We start from the raw sequence: 21,999 nt of genomic DNA, 5'->3' as shown, positions 1-21,999 counted from the left end.
TGGGAGTTCATTGTTGAAGTACTCTTGAGTTCTATTTGCTCTCTGCCTTTTGGTGGCAAAGCAGATAAATCTGAGATTCATCTTAATTAGCTCCTTTATCAGAAAATTAGCGGTCAAATTTAAGATAGTCAACAGGCAGGTGCATCTAAAGAGTAACTTGGTCTGTTTGGGGCACATTATTCAAAATAAACTGTTCTCTGAGAGAGCCGATGTTCTTTCTTTGACTATAGAAAGCTACCTGATCTACTCTCAGGGTACGCATGCAATGTCTAGATAATTGAAGTTAAGTAACATGATTTGCACTGCAAGTGATTTGTCCTAAATCGCAAAGCATGCACTGCAAATGGACTACAAAGCAATTTATTTCTATTTTCCATGATTAAATATGATGACCCATATTTGTTCTAAAAAGCATACCACCCAGTCTAATATTTAGTTATGCATCTCTATGCCCCTTGGCTCATGTTCTGTGTTTATGTATTATAAATAAATGCACATACAGAGTATGAGATTGTTGATATTTCTTTTCATCTGAAGATGTTAGACAAATGGTTTAGTATTATATCAGTAATACTTGCTGAGAGTACTCTGAAATTTATAATCAGAATTTGGAAAATTATGAGTCAGTGTTCAATCAGCAGGAAATGCCTGTATTCTGATACTTCTATGAACTAACGAATCACATACACAAATGAATAAACAAGCAAAAAACAAATGTTGTGACCTTTCCTGAAGTTGCTTAGCAGAAGTACCTTGTGATTTAAATTTTGCAAAGTAGGCATTCTGATTTTCATGTAAATAATTTGCATGCATTTTGAAGCTACAGTATTTAATATTTAGCTTCCACTTTCCTCCAATGTTTTGTCAGCGCCAAAAAATAATTATGCTTAGGCTGATTTTTGTTTGTGTTCATCAAAATGAGCATATATTAGCATTTATAAATGCTCAATGAATGGATGATCTAGCTCTGAAGTCTAATTTAATATGCATGAGAATAGAGGATAAGCTTTATCAGTATGCACAAGAAAAACTTTATGAAAGCATGTGCATTTGTTAATATTGAGATACTGCATGAGAGTTACTGCTTTGTAGAATACCAGATTGTATTAATTACTCAGTCTAAGGCAAGAAGGTCTTTGCTTGTTGTTAACAACTTTGCCATTTAAAATACTAGTTGATTAGGATCAGTTAACACTGTTCTATAAGAGAAATCTATTAGACTTTGACTTCTTGGAGATTTTTCCCTGAGTAATCAACATTTAGAAGCTCACATTAGGGGAAAAAAAAAAAAAAAAAAAAAGGAGAACTCATAAACATTTCAAGTGCAAAATAAAAGAATTCTTTCACTTCAGTGAAGTTGATTAGCGAACAAATGTAGATTTATCCTAAAAGTTATGATAATTTAATTTATCTGTCTATGTTTATCAGGTACTCTGCCACAGCGTTGAAGAATGTTTTCTCCCCTCCTCTGGAAATATGCTTTTAGGAGCACTTTTGTTCTTCAGTGTATTTTAAATTGTATGTATATATATCCTCCTTTAATCTTATTTCCCAAGAACAGCAGTTGTAGCGATTTTCACTCACATATACTTATTAACTATATTCTGTTCTCCTTATGGAACTGCTGCTTCAGAGGTCATTAAGGGTACTAAGCATGTGATAGAGCCATAGAGCCATTATGCTTCACACAGTAGTTGCTAAGCCAGATGCAGTGTGTAAAGAGAAAGACCTACAGTTTTGTGAAAATTGCGCTGGAATACAAAGCAGAAATTTTAGAATTTAGAATTCTTTTGAGGAAAAAAAAAAGAAAGAGGAGAAAGAGTGGGAAACAGTATAATGTATTATTTTACACCAATTCAGTGCTCTAGAGGGTGAAAATGTTGCCAACCAAGCACAATTTACAAGCTTACATCAGATTCCAGAGCTGGAAAGTGCAAGATGCTGCCAAATATATATGTACTCTGGCAAGGGAAATGCTTTGCCGGACAGAAATTCACTCTTGCAAGTAGGAGCAGGTTTATCAAGGTTTAGGACAAGATAATTAGAAACCAGAAGGTCGTTTGTTACATCTGGATATTTCCCACTATTATGCAGCCAGGAGTACAATGGTAATACAGTCATCCATCTGTAATGAGTATACATTCGTTCCTTTTCTTGTATATGCTCTCACAGTAATTAACAACTGCTTACCCTTGTGCCTAGTAAAAGAACAATAAATCATGTTATGACCTTCCCTACCCTTCTTATCCCATAGCCATATACATATATTAGCCCATAAACTCTGATTTATTTGGAATTTCCAAATGAATAAAAATGCAAAAAACAAAATTGGGTGAAATCCTAAGATCACTGATGTCATTAGGAAATCTTCTGTGTTCTCCTCTATTATGAATCAGTTGCTTGAAGATACTTACATGGAACCTAATCCAAAATCTATTAAAATCAATTTTAAAACTTCCATTGCTCTCAGTGGGCTCAGCATCAGGCTGATAATGAGCAATCATTTGATTTGCCTTCCAATCTTGCAGTTCAGTGAGTAAACAGTATCTTCATGGCATCCGGAAAGATGTGCAGGCAGTGGAGGTAATGTGATTCGTTGAAGGAGGTAAGAACAAAAGAATTCTTTTGTACAACATGAAGCAGACCAACTGCTTCTCAGAATTAATGCCTCTGATTGAACAACAAGAAATACGTCTTGCAGTGTAATCAGGATTTTATCAAGATACTCTTTTTCAGATGTATTCTGAGAAGTGAAAGCAAATGACAAATGACAATCAGGGTACTCTTATGTCTGCATTACCTAATTAGAGGCAGAAAGTTTAAGTGGCTGTTGCATAACAATGAGACTAAACATCTCATATCTCATATCTTTCACACTATCCACGTGTGCAACTATAGTTACATGCTACCAACTGGCAGCAGTCCTTACAGGGTGCAAGCAATTAAAAGCAGGCCACTGTCATTCAATCTATTATAGAGAACGATGCCAGCAAGTTTCCTTCCCTCATTAGAAACAAATATGACAGTACAGGGTACGAGGAAGAGTAGGAGGGAGAAAGAAGATATCAGCAAGGGCAAGACTCACTTCTCACACTAGATTTGTATTTGTCTAACACAGTTGACTTCAGTGCCGTTTCTCTATTATGCAATGTGTTACAGAGCTATAGGCTCTGGTTAGCAAGATGTTGCTAAAGGCTTTGTCAGCAAGCATCCAACCTTGTATACTGTTCTATGCAGTAATTGAGAATAAGAAATGAACAAAATTCAGCCTTGCACCTGTGCAGTAATTTTGTTTAGAGTCTCAACTATTTAAGATTTTTTCTAGAAGTCAGAAACACACTATTTTTAAAAATTAAGCAACAGTAAAATATATTAATGCTTTCAATTGAAGTCCAGCATGTATCTTTCTTACCAACAATATTTTAAATGTTAAATATTTTCCAGAAAAAATATTTTTATTGTCTGCTAGTTTGGGGCTATTGGTGTTTTCTTTGTTGAGGTTGACTTAGAAAAGTTTTGATGACCTACACAGATTAACCACCGTATTCTGAAGGGGAATTTAGACAGAAAAATTTAAAGTCAGTTTCTTTTATCTTCACTGATGTTAAACAGTACTTTATCTGAAATTAAGTGAGCTCTTTCCAGAGGAAGATGCTACTTAGTTTGAATATTTGTGTGATCCAGCTATCAATTATTTGCAGAACAGAAGGCTGTGACAGTGATAGGAATTGAACTGACATCAACATAAGCACATTTGGTCAATATCTTAACCATATACCTGTTCTAATCTTGAAAGCAAACATTCCTTTGAGGTCATGACACTCCTGCTAAGTTTGTCTAACAAGATAAAGAAAAAGTGAAACTTTCCAGCTAATTACATAGCAATTAGGGAGTGAGGATGAAGTCACCGGAGTGAGAAAGGGACATTGCATCTGGACATAAAATCTCGTTAAATCTAGCTAAATATAGTGCTATGCTTGACTTGCCTTTCACTTGCACTGGTTCTCTACCAGTAGTATCTCTATTCCTTAGTGATTTAATACTGCAAGAGGAGGTGGGAAGATAAGTTCCAGTGACAGGGACAAGAACCTGAGCAATAAGTGAAACGACTCTTACTCGCCTTGACTACCCAGCCCATCTTTTTATCACAGAAGACTTGCAGAGTACATGTAATCAAAGTAACGCTCAAATAGTTCAGGGAGAAATACACTAAAACCGTGTTTGCTGTGGGACCATTGAAGATGGCAGTGTTTATAGGTAATAAAGATACATATGAAGCAAATATGCAGTAATCCTACTTATACAAGACTGACAATGCCATCTCCAGTCACAATTTCCAAAAGACATTGTAGTTTTCTAAGAAAATGTTTTGAAGTTCTCATTTGCAAAGTTTCTACGGCCTTTTCAGGAAAGTTGAAAGTTTTTAAAAGTTCATTTCCATTTAAAGAGAAGTTTTTTTCTAAGTAACAAGAATTCTTTTACCATTTCCTTTCCAACAAGTTTAAACTTGATTAAAGATTGAAATCTCAGCATCAGTTAAAGATGTTTCTTCATGTCTTCTCTTATTTGGCCGTCATACTGCGCTTTTGTTTCCCTCCTTGTTGTCAGGGTTAAATAGGAATATTACCAGTATAAAAAGGCTGTGGTGATGCTGAAGTTTTAATCCAAAAAGACTCAAATTTTGACCCTAATTCCTTCTGGAACTGATCTAGCTTCTAAATTCCACATGCCACTTTTAAAAGCTCACTGACTTCTTTTGGGCCACAACTTTGTGCATCCACAAGCATTTAAGCAGAGGAATCAATTTCGTGAGAAAAGAAGTCGGTTGAGTATGTATGCTTACGATGTTGCAAACTACTTAATTTATCATTTTGGTAGACTAATGTGTAAACTTAGTAAGCTGTGTCTACAAGATCATTCTTCCCAACATGGCCAGTGACTTTGTACATCATGAGATCCTCTACATCAGGCTGGACATATTTCTGCTCAGGAGCTATGGTGTTTAGGGAAAAAAAAGGAAAAAAAAAAAAAGGAAAAAGAAATTCTGGAAAAATAAAAAAAAAACCCACCAACTGATCTTAAGCATGCTTGGCTACTGAAGGACTCATATGGTGGTATCACAGAAAATAATAATAAAAAAAAACCAAACACGTAATTCTTTTGAAGTATATTTTTAAAGAATTCCTTAAGTCTCTATATTGGTCATTATAAATCACAACCATTTTTAATTCTCATGCCTTCAACACCTATAGTTCCTTGAAACAATAATAAATCTCAAAACCTGACAGATTTTTTTAAAAGTTTTTGATTCTCTGACAGTGTAGATTCTGAGTTGTGTCTGAAGATATTTTTTGGACATAGACAGAAGTATCCAAGTCTTTTCAAATATTTTTGTTGTGAATCTTACCTATTCCACAGTTGCAAGTTATTAGTTGCATTTGAAATTAACAATCTAGTATTCAAACTTGAAATTAAGAGTCAACCTGTAGATAGGAAAGTAGTCTTTGGGCATACCTGTAGATACCCAAAATTTGCCTTAATAAGGTCACTAATTTTTTCATATAACTGCTCTTATGTAGTGCATTGTAGATAATCCTACAATCAGATCTGATATTGATATACTTAACCAAATCGAATAGCTAAAAAACAATAGTTCCACAACAAAAAACTGTACTCCTTGTAATGTATTCATTTGCTTCTTCTGTATAATTTCATACAATTAAAGGAAAGGGCTAACGTCCAGGAGATATTCAGTCATGTTCAACCATCACAGATGTAGAGTTAGAAAGTATTTCTTATAACATATTCAAAGTAACTTTATCCTTAGGCGCCCAAATTTCATAATAAAATAGAATAATCAAATTCAATTTTGTGATTATACATGCAATCATCTGCACTTTTAGCATTTATACACTCAAGAGTGTGGATACAGATTCTGTCAGCATAGTGCTTCTCTCTCAGTCGTTGTGCATCAAAACTGCTCAGAGTTCCTTCCATTCAGAGTAATTTTTGGATAAAATCTGACCATTGCTCTCACTGAAACTTTGGTCAAAACGTATACCAAATGAAAGTTTTCTGTGGTTTGGGAAAGTTGGATTAATTTTTTCCCCTTGTTTTTCATTTTGCATTCCTCTGAACTGCTTTTTGCTAGCCAAAAAAGGAGGTGCCGAAATAAACCAAGGAGGCTGTGCAGCCTGGCTGGAGAAGTTCAGCAAGTTTAGTGAGTGTGGCTGATCCTGTGAGGTTTCCAGCTGAAGGGCCTTAGCCAAGATGACACTAATTCTGCAGACCTCAATCTCCTCCTTTGTGAAATTCAGAAAAGTTTCAGGTTAGCATCCAGAATGCAGTCATAATAGGAAGTGAAATTAAATCAGCTTGCCTAAAATGAGTCTGTTTTCTCTTCTCAGTTTCTAAATTACTGTCTAAACTACATCTCTTGTGATTTTGCTTAATTATTTGCAATCTATCCTCATCTGTCATTTGCATATGCTTCTCATACAATATTTCTTGTCTTCTTTGTAATGTCACTTAATAACTTTTCTAATGAATTTCCTAAATTCATTCCGGCATTCTAGGTATCCTTTGTTTATGCCTCTAGCAGTTAGACAGCATGTCATTAAATAAGTTGTTATCAATTTAAACTTTATAATTGTTTTTACTTTCCATCTAGTATCAGAAAACTGCTATTCAGTCAACTGTAATCACTTTAAAGATTAAAACCACAAAAATAGACTACTGCATAAAGTTTTCTCTATAGAACTTAAGAGCAATATTTTGTGGACCAGATACATTTAACATATATCTCATTTAGAATTAGAGATGATGGAAAACAATCAACATAAACATCATCTTTGCTGCTTTTTTCTTAATCTTGATGATGCAAATCACAAACCAAAGACGAGGGAAGTAGCTGCATAGTATTGACTCGTTTGAGACTATTTGCTTCTCTTTCTTTCTCTGTGTGCATGATTAGCAGCTATGCAACCTCAGCAGAAAATACCCCAGGTACCAGCTGGAGAACCTCTCCTATGAAGAAAGCTTGAGGGAACTGGGTTTGTTTAGCTTAGAGAAGAGAAGGCTCTAGGAAAACCTCACTGTGGCCTTTCAATCCCTGAAGGGAGCATATAAACAGGAGGGGGAACGGCTGTTTACTAGGGTGGATAGTGATAGGACAAGGGGGAATGGTTTTAAACTGAGACAGGGGAGGTTTAGGTTAGATATTAGGTATTAGGAGGAAGTTTTTCACTGAGAGGGTGGTGACACACTGGAGCAGGTTGCCCAAGGAGGTTGTGGATGCCCCATCCCTGGAGGCATTCAAGGCCAGGCTGGATGTGAGTCTGGGCAGCCTGGTCTGGTGGTTGACAATAGCAGGGTTGTTGAAACTAGATGATCATTGTGGTCCTTTTCAACCCAGGCCATTCCATGCTTCTATGATTATATGAATTGCCCTCTGTGGTGACATCTATAGAAATTATTTCTATTTAATAAAAGATAGAGAGAAGTAATTGTTGTAACGAAGAGGTATCATAAAATCACAGAATGCCTTGAGTTGGAAGGGATCTTAAAGGCCACCCATTTCCAACCTCCTGCTGTGGGCAGAGCTGCCACCCAGCAGCTCAGGCTGCCCAGGGCCCCATCCAACCTGGCCTTGAGTGCCTCCAAGGATGGGGCACCCACATCTTGTCTGGGCAGCTTGTACCACCTCACTGCCTTCTGAGTGAAATACTTCCTGACATCTAATCCAACTTTTCTCTGTTTTAGTTTAAAATTTTCCCCCTTGTCCTATCTCTACCTACTTTTGTAAAAAGTTGATTTCCTTCCTGCTTATAAGCTCCCTTTAAGTGTCTCTAGCTGATAGATCTGGGCACTGAAATATCCAGAATATTACTTCTACTATAGAGCAAACTGATCAGACCTCCAGAAGACTTGTGTTATCAACATGGAAGAGCTAAAATTTACCCTAATACAGAGGCTTTCTGTCTTTTAAATGCATTTTAGAAATTCTTTCCGATGCGAAGATCTACTGAAAAACTGAAACAATTCCTTTACTACTTCGGTGTTGATAGCCAGGATCTATCACACTCATTGCTCCTTCCAGCCAAGGCACCTTGCAGGAGTGCTGGTTGCTGGTAGCAGTATATGCAGCATTGTGAGCCTGTTACTCTAGGGAGCCCTGAGCACTTCGGTGGCCAGCACCCACACCTAATCATTGCTTCTGTGTGCTCTCACACAGTAGTAGGACTCGTATTTTACAGACTGAAGGAAACACTGCACTCCCTGAACATTGCAATAGGTTTCCTGTCAGTATTTGGATCTTGGACTGCAGAGGCTCAGTTAAAAAACAAGAAGTGAAAAGAAAGCTTAATTGTTATAGGAAGGCACCCCCATGTGATAACTCCATTTTAGAGTCAAATTTCAGGTCATGACCTGTAAATATAGATCCTGCAATTTGACAATTAGAGAGAATAAATGCAAATCAGGAAGTAACACTTCTCTAGTATCTCTCCTATACTCTGTACTTCGGCCTCCTTTCCACATTATTAATAGCTTCTTAATTGTCTGTGCAGAAATTTCTTAGTATTAAACAGGCTAGGCTTTCTTAATTTCTAATTTAAATTAAACATTATGGTAGAGAGTCATCAAATGCCTGTGTATTATAGTTCAGTAAACTTTTAAGAGTTTCTAAAGCAACCGAAATACGTTCTGTGCAACTGCTTGTGTGGTAAATAAACACTGCTTTCTATTCAAGTAATGATATCAGAAAATGCTCCCAATACACAGAGTTCTGTTGATATTTTAAAATACCGCTACTGATCTCCACAGCTTAAGCAGTTAAGCTCTACCCTGCTCTTTGTTAGCTTCATGCTTTGGAAATGTCACTGGAGTGACAGCTGGTGGAGTGAAGGCAAAGAGCAGAGTGGAAGCGCTGAAAAATGCTTGGAACATGTTGCAGTACTGCAGAGAGAGAAGATAGAAGAAATACTGAAAACAATATACGGCTTTTAAAATCTACAGTTTGTTCTGTCCAGTGTAAAAGCAAGGACTGGGTGTAAGGAAACATACAGTGAGTGGGACATTTATCAGAGCTCCTTGCCATTCTTCAGTAATGCAGCAACAAGGAAGATTATCCTATTCCCTACTCCAGGGTGACGTCATTGTACTGATAAGTAGGACTTAGGAAAGATTTATGTTCTTAGCACTAGAATTAAAAATATAATGCTCTTTTTAATATAATTATTTCTAGATCTAATAACTTTCAATGTTTATCTTGCGAGATCATTAGGAAATTCAGAAATCATTTCTCCTTGGTTGAGAGAACAGGAGAGGGGTGATTTAAGGATAAACACGCTCTCTGTTAATAGCGTTACTTTACCATTGTACCACATCTGGCAAGTACCTACAGTGTTTCAGACCAGTACCCTATAAAACTACTAAGAAGTGAAGTCTTTAAAAAATCGTACATACTGTTAACATTTCAGTGTTGAAACTGGTAGTAATTATTGAGTAATACATTTGTTTCCTAATAGAACAGATGTTCTTAATTTATTATTTCACATTGTAAATTTTCACATTAGACACCATACTGGCTGAATGAATGAAAAAATGAATGATAAAATATCTCTGATAGAATACTTGCTCTTTCCTTATGTTCCAAAGAATCTAAGCATTGTTGCACCATGTCCCATATCTTGCTCAGACACATTTTGATTCACTGCCTCACAAACATTGCTGAAATATTTCCAGAGTTCTACATGGACCATTCGTTCATTATTGTCTCAGTGCTCTGGTACAATTATGTAAAAATCATACTTAGTGAATGTAGAAGTAGAAAAAATGAGGATTAGCTCTTCTGGATATGGCATCTGGTAAAGCTCAAGCTTGAATCAGTGAGGGGCAGCCCAATCCCTAAAGAACAATTCATACTGCCTTATTGCACGCAGCATATGTAAGTGTTTGAAAATTAAATACTTTTACAAAAGCAAACTAAATATCCTGCAACACTATAAACAACTGAGCAGCAAAATGAAAAGTCTGTTAGTCACACACATAAATTAAGACTGTTTGGCACATAATATTGACAGTGACACTAATAGCTGGTGCAGGCAGCAACACCTAAACTTTAGATTGCCTGACACTTTCTAATATTAATCTCTGCCTTAAATTTGTTATAATTTAACCAAATCTAAATGACAGAGTTCCAGGTGTTTTGCATTGTAGGTCTTCAATAGGTTTTTGTTTTTCTTCTTTTAAAGGATGGGAGAAAGAAAGGTGCAGACAAAACAACTGAATAATTTCTGATAATAAGAGAAGAATGCCCCTATGAAAAATTAACACCTTCTTCTCTTAACTGTATGGCTGCCTTACTGTGCGACTCTTCTGTTTCCATGAAGTGAAAATTTCAGGCTTCCAAAGTTCTGAACCGTATCAATAAATATAGGTGTAAATAGTTATCAATCTGGTGTAAGTATCTGTCAGATCAATTTTCCAAAGAGTTAGTCTGCCACAGTTTTTGCTTTTATACCTGCCACGTGATAATCTTAAGAAGTCATTATCTGGCAACTCTTCTGTTCCTTAGAATGTCTGCTGCCATTTTTTTACTGCTGCTGTAACTTCCAGTACTGGCTTTTCCCCACCTGGTTGTTGAGGGAAGGTTTCTCTTAACATTTGCTCTTGGTCTTTGCTGACATGTAAGTTAAGCAAGATGTGGCTACTTTGTGGTTAGGTAGACTGGTGTGAGTACTTCTGAAGAGATCCTTTGCAGCCTGCTTCACAGTCTGCACCAACCAGGGCTGCAGGACTGATTCTTATATAGCTATCCACCCACATGCAATTGCTAACACACGGTGCAATCGTTGTCCAACCCCGATCTCGTAAGAAAAATTGGATGCAATTGCAAGTGCTGTGCGTTTGTGAGAGGAGAACTGTCCTTGAAACCTGGTTCAAACATGATTCACCCTCAAAGGAATCAAAGTCCTAGTTCAGGTAAGGTAGCTGCCAAATACAGAACTTTAATAGTAACTTTTAAAGTCCCCTCTATCTTAACTTACGTTTTCATCTGATCCATCATGTTTACCTCTTTTGAGATGAGACTTTTCCTGCCTTGCTTTTAATGCTTTCCTGTAACTAATCATTCTCACCTCCATTTCTCCTGCATGCAATTCTGATATGTGATGATTATATTTATTTTTATAACAAATGTACCACAGTAGCAACTCTTATAAATGAAAAATGGAGATTTCAAAACTCAGAATAAGGGATTTATTTTCCCTTCAATCTTGTGTTCACAAATGTCGGAAACTTTTGAACAGTTTCTGTTAAATTGAAAAGAGTAAAACGTCTCTCAAATGATTTTCCCAAATCAAAATTACTTTGCAATTCTGAAAAAAAAAAATACCTCCAAAGTTAATTAACACAGTGTTGACCCAAAACTAACAGATAGCCTACCTACAGGGAAGTCACTGACTTCAGGGAGGTTAACCTGTTGGGAATATTGACAAAAACTGGGCTAGAAAAAGAACATGCAAGGCTAGTAGGTTCTTCTCTGAGGCAACTCTTGATTTATTGCTTCATCTCTGTGTTAGTGTTGGCAGAATGTTGTGGAGAATGAAAAGAAATTGCTTACTAGGCTCTACCACATTACTGAGAGGATGCGAGAAAAGTTGTGTGAAGAGTGGAATGTGTGGGGAATTAGAGTGAGAGCACAGTATTTTGTCACTGGCAGATGTCTGCTGGGCTTTACCATTTTACCGGGGTGGTACAATTCAGTTGTTATGACACATCCAGGAAGAAAAACAGAAAACACAAGCTGAAGGCTTGGAGAAAAATAAACGATGATGACTCAGAACTTACACCCCAAAGTAAAATGAAAATTGAAATATTGCATCAGTTTGTTTAGCAGAGCAATCTCAAGCACACATGAAGAAGTAAGCTCCCAATTATTTGAAGATTTGCACTGATCTTCAGATGAAGAGGGTAGTACTAGAAAGCCAGTGTTCATGTGAAAGGATGATTACGGATAAATTGCAAACTGAGCCTATGTTTTTTCCTGACATTTTCTTCTATCTATGCTTTTTGTTCAGTATGTAGTCAGCCCCACATCTGCTTCTGTTGAAGTCCAAGGAAAAGTGTTTCAGTGCCTGGAAGTGTTATGCTTTTACTTGTTTGGCTAGGAAAGCTGGTCTCATGTAACCTCTGAACCCTGTGCCATATACTTGCAGTAGGTTGTGGGGCCTGCTTGGGTGATCTACTTGCTGTTAAGTTTTATATAACTGTTCAAGTGTTGCTTAAAAAAGATTTCAGGGATTCCTTGCAGTAATATTAACTTCCAGCAGTAGCCAATTTTTATCCCTATGAAAAAAAAATGCATTTTTTCTGTATTTACTGAACTGTTCTTTTAAGTCTGAGAAACTGTTACTTGCAATTTATTACCTTTACTGCAATGTGTAATTTTGCTTAAAATTTTAACTTTTCCAATAGTTGAGTTTACGTACGGGTAAGCTTCTAAAAAATAGTGTTTGGATGGATCTGAATGGTGACCTTAATCAGTGGGTTTTAAAAATGTTTAAAAGGTGAATAAACATCATTGCCTCATTTTCACACATGGTGAGTAAGACAAATACAGATAAAATGATTTGGTCAAGGTTATTTAAGATAGATCTAGAAATAGCCATAGCCCTTCCAGCTGCTGTCTGTTTAATGGGTGTTTGATCTGTTCTTTAAAATATAAAAGGTAAGAGTTTACACCTACTTCTAGTGTTCAGAATTCCATTCATGGATTACTAAGAAAAAAAGTGTTAACCATAATTGTGTACTACTGGACCCATACATTTCAACATCTCACTGCTTCTTTTTATGGGTGCAAAAATGATAAATTAATTCACTGTACATACGAGAAACTGGATAGCAACAAGATCATCTTAGGTAGCATACAAAGAAATCAAGTGAATATGGGTTTGATACTGAAAATAAGATATGCCCAGAAATCTTAAGCTCTTTAAATAGTAGTTACTGCTAAGTGTTGAAAGACATGATGGTATTTATTATTTTATTTGCTACCATAGATACACAGTTGCTTTTGTTCATACCAAAGAATCTATAATTCAGTCTATTCCAGATGGTGTTTTTCTAAGGGGCACATCATTCCTTACCTTGTGAAAGGAGAACCTCAAATCACACTGAATAATATGCAGCATAATGGGTTTAGTAAGCCTTTATTTTATGTTATTTTGTATTTTTGTGTATAACAGAGAAAGACATTGTTAGTGGTCTCCTCAGTGCATCATCAGTGGCTACATAACATCTTCAGAGATGTCTGTGATCTCACAGATTCTATCAGACCAACACAGTGCCTCTGAAGTGCTATACTGATACTCTAGAAGGTTGGGTTATGGGTAACAGCAGATAGCCCCTGCTGTATGTCATTTGAAGCAAAGAACTTCACTTCCTTTACAAATACCTGGCAGCACTGAATTCTGTTTATTACCAGGCACTTGGCAATGAAAGCTATTTCTGGTCAGCGCTTTGCTGATGCACAGCAGCAGCTTTGGACTTTGTGTAGCTCTCAGGAATGAGGTGATTTGTGCAATGGCAGCAGATGATGCTTTGGAAAGGTTCTTACTTTTGAAAAAAAGGAGATGAAGATTACATTCTGAGCATCTGTTCTCCACTGCTTGTTGTTGTTGGGCCTAACCTATATGGTGTTAATTTGGCTATTTACTCATACCATTTACTGAGCTCTGTAGGATCTCAATGGTGTTTGTTACTATGTGCATTTAGGTGCATTTTGTCCCAGTTGTGTTGTAAAAATTCAAGTTTACTCTTGTCCATTAGCTTTCCTTCCAGTTGGTGATTCCTGATTATTGTTTGACTCTAGGCTTCTAGTGTTAACACTGGCTAAACAACCTTTACATTCTTTCTCCCTTCTAAAAAATATAAAGAACTCATATTTCAAAATAAACCTCCTGATCTGTCCGTTATTTAATATCTGACAGCTGAAATTTTAAGCTGTTGAGTGCACATATAAAGTATTTTTAAAAGTGACACTGAGTTATGAGGTTATGAATTACACAACAACATAATGTCAATCTTCTGATTGGAGTCACAGTATTTAGCAATGGTGCTTGGACAGGAAAGTTCACACACAGAAGCCTGTCCAACAGTTCTAAGAATTTTATATCTTTTGAAGTATTTAATGTATTTCTTTATGTGTTAAAGCAGTGGACTTCCAAACCCTTGTTTTGGTTTTCCAGTAATCTCAGTGAACTCAGGGTCATTGAAACGCATGCTTTCTCACTGTCTGAACTGAAACCAAGTGGCCAGCAACTAAATTGCAATAGTTTAAATGTGTCTAAAATTATTTCAAAGCAGTAGTTTAAAAGAACATTATGACTCTGCTTTCAACATAGCATGCTTATATAATGGAAACTGAAGAGGTAAAAGTGGTTCAAAGAAAAGGTGGATTCTCTGTACTGACTCCTGTACTGACTATACAGGACTTTCAGATTTCAACTGCTTATTTCATCCAGAACTTTTCTGTGATTGTAGTTGTGTCAGTAAAAAGACAGTCTGCTGTTGTACAGAATTACATCAAAGTTTTCTTAGCCATCTATATGTATTTTGAGACTATAAGAAATCAGCAAAATTGGCAGTAGAGAAATGATGCACTCTCATCTCCTTTGTTTGAAAATGTCCAGCCAAAGGCAGCTATGGACTTAACAAACAAAACTGTTTTGTTGTATGTACCTGTTTAGGTGGTTCAGAATGAACAGTTTTCCTAGTCTTTCTTACAGTACTGGTGATAATTCGTGGGAGAAGCAGGAAGAAAAAACAAATTGTCACATAATGTGGATTTTTTAAACCAGTTTACTGTCCATTGGCAACCCAGGTTGATATGTGAAAAACATTTTATTCATATATGAGTACTGCAATGGTGGTCTCTGCTGACATTCACACTGTAAAATTATTTGAATGAATTGCCGTTCTGTTGGTAGTTTCAAAATATTAGCCATGAATGGATAAGCCTAATTTATGTTGTTGTTACTGGAGACAGGAAGTTACTTATTCCAGCTAAAGGCTTAGCTTGTAACTCCGAGAGGTGTTTCCATAACCACAGCACACTACGAATTTTTGCAAACAACCATAGGGCTTTTCTGTACTAATTTGCTTCAGCTTTTATATAGCTGCAAAGGTTTTATATTCTGTTTTGTTTTAAATATATTCATCTAAAATGAGATCTCTGGACCAATAGATTTCAATCAATTACAATTTTAGATGGTTCTGCACAGAATTCTGTTTATCACCAGCCACTTGGCAATGAAAATTATTCCTGGTCAGTGCTTTGCTGATGCACAGCAGCTGCTCTGGAATTTGTGCAGCTCACAGGAATGAGGTAATTTCTGTTGCTGTAATGGCAACAGAAGAGGGTAATGATGCTTAGTTTTGAAGAAAAGGAGAGGAAGATTAGGTTGCTTTTGATTCTAAGTGTCTTGTCAAAAGTGCTTTGTTAGTTCAAGTAGAATGGGGCATATTTGCCCTGTAAAAAGGAACAATGCTGCTTAACTGTATCTGTAGGTTAATTTCCAAGATATTTGTATTCTGTTTTGAATATACAAAGCACGAGCAGAAATTTTAAAATTACTTTACCAAATTAATCTTTGTCATCTCCATTTGGGAATACAATTAGTAGGTCAAAAAACCTTGTAAATGCTCATAGAAACAAGTAATCTTCTGAGAAGTTGTATGGTGCAATGCATTTGTCTGAGCATAACAAACAAATACTTCTGTGATGAGCACTCCAGAAGAGTTTATGAGAAAAATATTAATTTTTTTTGTCTGTAGCATTTGGACCTTTGAAATCAATAGGACATGAGACCACCCATTAGATAATGAAGAAAAAAGTAAATATTTGACTGGTTTATTCTTTCTTCAATGAAGCATGCATCCCTGTGTAACTATGAACACAATTTTTATTAAAAAAACCTGTAACATAATGTAAAACTGGTTGACCCATGACCATGTAAAGTGACAAAATTACGGTTAACATCTCCTGATTTTAAGGGATTTAAAGAACCACAGTTTCAGACACTATTTTTTTTTCATTAAGCTCTTCTGTTTTAGCAACCGTACATATTTAAAAATACATTCAATTCATACACTCCTACATTATTTGTGGTTACACAAACTAATACTTAAAATAAACCCTGTGGATTGTCTTACTCCTTATAATACAGTTCATTTAACATTACTGTGATAAATTTAGCTATCAGATGCTCTCATTTCATTGAAAAATGATAAGTGCTTAGAATTTCAAAACAAGATCTCATGTGAACATCACTTCTAAGAATTTTTAGAGATTTTAAATTACAGTTTTCAGTTTATAAGACAAACCAAACAATAAAATACGAATTGTCTCAAACTTCCTGCAATGATTATTACTTTTCTCATGTTCAGTCTTCATCTTATAATAATGTTTGTGATCCACATTCAGGCCTTGGCATCTTGCAAATAAGGTTGGTAGAAATATAGAATTTATAGTCCTTATTAACCACTATCTGTTCCAGAATGCTTCTTTTGAATACTTATCCAAATTCAGCCTTCATTATTTTTAGCTCACTTGGGAAATTATTAGCTTTCATCTGATGCCTCACATACTTATGCTAGAAATAAGAAGATTTCATATTAAGCGTATTAGTATGTTTCACGTCAGAGAGGAAGCTAAGTCATTATTCCAACTCTTATTTTAAAGGGCTGTTGATAATGGTAGCTCTTTCACCAGCATTCAGTAAGTTCCATGACTGAACTAAGACAAGCAGGGAAGGAACCTGACTCCTGTTTCCAGAATCACTAAAGTGACTAAAACCAAAGGTATTTGCCTAGAAGGGTATTAAATAATTGTCTAGGACCATCTATCATTTATTTCAGTGGAAATTTGGATGCATGCTCGCTTCTGAAAATCTCTTGAGTATCTATCTGCCACTTCAGTGCCTATTAAACTTTGTATATCTGCCACATATGCCTTTAGGAGTCTTCCAAAGACTCACTGACTTTTAAGAGACTTATACCCTATTTTGAAAACAGGGTATAAACTGTTTTAAAAATAGATCAACGCTTCTAAAATTTTGTCTCAGTCTTCTAGATGTAGGCATTTGGATGCCACAAAACCTAGGACAGTTCAGACATTTCAACAAACATCTGAATAAATTGGTATTTTTAATAGTTTACGTCATGTACAAGTGGTAGATGAACTTTAAAATTACACTACAAAGCTCTCAGATTGATTTGCAGTGCTATTGCCAGATGTTAAAATGATTTCCCGATGTGTATTTTCCCTTTTCTTACCAGGCACGAGAAGTATCTATGGATTGCATAAGATAAATAATATTTACTATATTTATGATAAAAGGGGAAAAATATCAAAATTTCAGCTGTTAGCTCTTAGGAAAAACAGATGATTGGTTAGAAACCTGTGGGAATCCAGTCAAGGGAAAATATCTGTGGTCCAATGATGCTTATAGTCAAAAGGCCTAGGAAAATCAATCATTGTTTTCTTAGGTGAATATGGATGACTCCTCAAATTAACTCACACTATCCTCATTGCACTGAGCCAAAGCCAATTGAAGTTAGCAGACAAACTTGAGTCCATTGATTCCTAATAGTGGATTGTAAAGTGAAGGAACTCCTGAACAAGGCTATCCTGGATTATTTAGTGTCACATACTAAAACAAAACAAAGCAAAATGAAAGGAAAAAGTTGTTCATTTGTTTCTTAAGCTTTTTTTTTTTTTTCCTTGTATTTTGAGGATCAACTTCCCCAAACCAACATCTGCACTTGAACATCAGAATTTTAGAAAAAATACCTGATTGTTGTTTTATTATTTTTCCCCTCTCTGGTGACATATATCTTCCTTCCCTATTATACTACATAACAGCTTTTCCTTGACAGTGTTTCTCTTTTTCTTCTGCAATATGAAACTGCAGAAACATGCTTTTTTGTTATTATATCCCTACAAAAATTAAAGCCACGGCCCTCTCACCTGTTTCATAAAGATAACTCAATTGGTTATTTGATTCTTGATAGGGGCTTAATGTCTGATTCATTCCAAAAATTTAGGTAATTTCACAGATCTGAGGTTCACCTGTTTAATATTAGAATACGAATTTATGTTTGAAAAGAGCACCAGACAGTAAGAATATCACCACTTATAATTTTTGCTCATTTTGTAAATCTTCTTAGTGATAACAGGAAATAGTTGTCCTACTGCTTTCAAAAACTAAATGATTATGTAGCAAAAATTATAGTAGTTCACATAAAGCCATTAGAGGTGCTGTTATAGAATTTTGTTCCATTCTTTGCAAAACAAAAATATCTTCCTGTTATTTTTTGAATGAACACATTAGTTAGACTACTCCACTTTTTGAAATAATTGTATCTTGGGATAGCTATATTATAGCGATATTATATAATATTTTTATGTTATTATTTCAGGCATATGGTTTAGTGAGAACTATTGGTGATAGGTGGATGGTTGGACTGGATGATCTAGTAGGTCTTTTCCAACCTTGATGTTTCTGTGATTCTGTGATTCTGTGATCTAATGTATTAAATTCCTTAAATAGAGACAGAATTTTATGAGTGTTTGAGTATATCATACAAGATCATGCAAGTACCTTACACAAGATCACCCTGCATGACTTTTAAACGTGGAAATCAATATGTAATTGTGAAATCAGAGAACACCATATAAACAAGCACAGCCCTCATTTCTAACTATTTTCCTCAAAGTCAACTAACTGGGAATGGTACAACGTATAACTTCTCTGGTTTTTGTTTGTTTTGTTTTTATGGTTCTCTGATTGCTTTGAAATATTTCATATTAACAGTCTGTAAAAATCCAAATGACCTACTAATTCTTACTCTCCTAGCTGCTTCGGAAATTTTATGTTTCCAGTGAAGTCATCACTCTAAAGGTCACAGAATGCAATTATCTTTGGAGTGGTCCTATAGCGTTTCTGTATCATCTTGAGTGAAGGGAGAAACTCAAGTGAGGAAGGTAGAGGGGCGTTGGGCTGTTGATTCAACTCAGTGAATGGCTACTTACTTCAGGAAGGATTCTTATTTATTTCAGTTGTGTATTTGCTTTTATATATGATCTTAAAACATCATGAGTAGTTACAAATTAAATCTTCAAACTGTCTGATTTATCACTGAGTATCTCAAACCTTACTTGAGCATCATTCTGGTATCATCCTCAATCCTGGTAATTCATACATTTCAATGGAGAAATTGCTTCTTTAATGAGGTATGATTTCCGTGTTTAAATATCACTCTAGGTTTCAAATATTGTTATTGTCTCTTTGTCTTAGAAAACTGCTGGGCCATGCACAGTCATAGGACTAGGAATGAATCGTTGTGAATAGCAGTATAAAAAGTGGCTTCATTTTTTGTTGCATGGATAAGTGCACCTTGTCTTATTATGCAGGGAATAAAATATGAAGGAATATTACTTATTTTTCATAGAATAAAATCATGGAATCATTAAGATTGGAAAGACCTTTAAGATCATCTAGTCTCAAAACACATGCAAGATGCGTGTCTTTCAGCTAGAGATTTCAAGCTTTACCTGAATCTTACTAGGTTAGCTACAGTTGTACTTATTTTCCAGAACATAGTTCACAGTAAGAAAAATCCAATTCCTACATGAGTGATCATCAGCAGTTAAGTTAGCAACAATGTTTGATATGGATAAATAACAGAGACAGAAGAAGCTATTCTTTTTGAGTTTCACAGTAAATAATGGAGGTTTAAGGTTTTATTTTTTAATAGAAATGTATTAATACCATATTTTCATTATCAACACCACTCTTATTTACGTCTTGTAGAGTACCCAGAGTGCTTCCTAATGAGTAGCCTGACACCTGTCCTTTGAAGAATGTATTAAACCTATCTATTATGGGAAACCTTGAGGCAGAGAAAGGACAAGGAGCAGCCCAAGCTCGACGCAACATCTCTGTGTGGTCCTTATGAGAGCACCTTAATTTAGGACTTAATAGAGAGTCTTTATTCAACTAACTTAACTAACTCAAGCCTGCAGTTGCCATAGCTTCTTTACTTAATTTAGAGAAGAAGGAAAGGTTTGTGCTATGGCATATCCACAACTTACAGAGAGATCTGAAAGCTTCTGACTCCTTTCACAGATTGTAAAATGAGCTCGGTAATCTCCTAACTACAACATCTCATTTAAGAAACTGAGAGTAGATGGAGTGAATGTGAAAAATCTGCTTGTGTATTGGATCAAGCTTTTTTAAATCTTAATCTTTCAGAAAGGTTCAGTCTGTATGTGGATAAATGAAAATGATACATTTGTCATAGATTGTCTAGAAAGAACTTAATTTAAAAGAGACTTTTGTCTGAAAAGAGGCATAAGCAACAATAGAATCAATATAAATAAATATGAGAGCCCTTCTAGTACATCTATTCTCCATATGAATCACAGAGGAATAACATCACCAATTATTCCTACACCTCTATTCTCCCTTAAAAAGAAGAGAAAAAAAATCAGCAAGAAAAAGCTTATATTTCTGAATTTGAAAATGTAAATACGAGCATAATGCAAATGATTTTAGTACTGTATATGTTTTCATTCGGTGCCCATTGATTTAGCATATGATGCCAGAAACAATTAGGAAAAAACAGAAGTGTTCTAAAAGCAAGGATTAATGGTGTTTTGAGGTTTAATATTAGCTATATATTTCAGAAATAAACATGGCTTTTATTCAGAATATGTATTTGCCAATAATACATCTGATTAAACTAGGAAAATTAGACATACTATCAGTAGCTTGCTCCCAAATTACACAAGAAGAAATTAGATACATTTTCAGTAGCTTGCTCTCAAATCTCTTCAGTCTGTGAGTCACCAGATTCTTCCTGCCAAACTAAATATGTCTGTGAAAGGCTGGAAACTTTAATGGAAAGAAACATAAAACTTGAAATACGTAGGAAAGTTTTTTCATGGAAGACCTGTTGACTAGTAATTCAGGAATTCAGGGCTTGTAGAAACAAATTATTACATCTTACTTGACTACAGCAATTTCAAGGTATGAAGTATATTCGTTTTAAATTTGCTATGTTAACTTAAAATAGTTGTCCTTATTAGCTTTCATGTAACCTGAAGTAATCAATAAGGAGTTACAGGAAAAGAAAAGCTATTAAAAATTCATTGTAATAGTAGAAGCTTTCATGCAGTCCTTTTGATGTCTCTGAGTTAAAAGAAAACTTCAGTATATTTAAAGAAATATCTCTACTGTAGTTCAGGTGCCTTTTATACAGTACCATAAAACCATCAGAGCTAGTTAGGAATGTGATCATCTTTTCAGATTACAATTTCTTCTCATTACCATTTTCCCTACAATGCTTATACTTTTCCTACATTTGAAAATATTCTTTAAAATACTAAGGTGTGAAGCAAAGAGTTTGTGTGTGGAACTTAATATTTTGTCCATTGCATAGTAATAAATGGCTGTTAAGGAACATTCTGTTGAAGTCAAAACAATTTTCAGCAGTATCTACTTTCCTTAGAAGCTGCTGTTTATAGTGGCTGACAGTATCAGCTTGGAGATAATAAAAAATAAGAAATAGTTATGAAGTATTGTCAGAATATTTGTTTTCTGAAAGAAAGCCATTTTGTTCACAGAGCTGGACTGAATCAGAATGGTCTGAGCCAACCCATTCTTTTTGCTGCTTACTCACAGCCTTGTGTAAATTTCTGCTTATCAAGAAACTGTGCCAACACTATAAACAAATTATTATATATATGTATACATATATTTTAAATATATGTATATATATATATAAAAAACAACACACACTTTCAGATTTGGGAGTAGGCCATAGTTTTCTACAGAAAGTGCTTTAACAGCATGCTTTCTCTACTCCTACACTTACATGGGAACATAAGAAAGTGAAAGGGTCTTCTTCAGCAGTCATTCTCTTACTCTGTAG

At 35.3% G+C, this 21,999-nt stretch overlaps 1 protein-coding gene and 1 long non-coding RNA gene across 2 annotated transcripts in view; one reads left to right on the top strand and one right to left on the bottom strand.

Moving 5' to 3' along the window:
• IGF1 (insulin like growth factor 1) overlaps positions 1–21,999 on the bottom strand; it is a 48,187-nt gene that overhangs the window by 15,543 nt on the left and 10,645 nt on the right. The gene's annotated exons all lie outside the window — the stretch shown is intronic.
• LOC122190210 overlaps positions 10,875–21,999 on the top strand; it is an 88,777-nt gene continuing 77,652 nt past the window's right edge. Inside the window, exon 1 of the long non-coding RNA XR_006182091.1 lies at positions 10,875–10,983. This is a non-coding gene — a long non-coding RNA (uncharacterized LOC122190210). The remainder of the gene's footprint in view (positions 10,984–21,999) is intronic.

The sequence above is a fragment of the Lagopus leucura genome, unplaced genomic scaffold (assembly GCF_019238085.1).
Source record: "Lagopus leucura isolate 7727_CA_CO unplaced genomic scaffold, USGS_WTPT01 Super-Scaffold_100159, whole genome shotgun sequence".
NCBI classification, from domain to species: Eukaryota; Metazoa; Chordata; class Aves; order Galliformes; family Phasianidae; genus Lagopus; species Lagopus leucura.
Note: the sequence above shows the minus strand (reverse complement) of the source record. Positions and strands in the feature narration are given on the sequence as shown.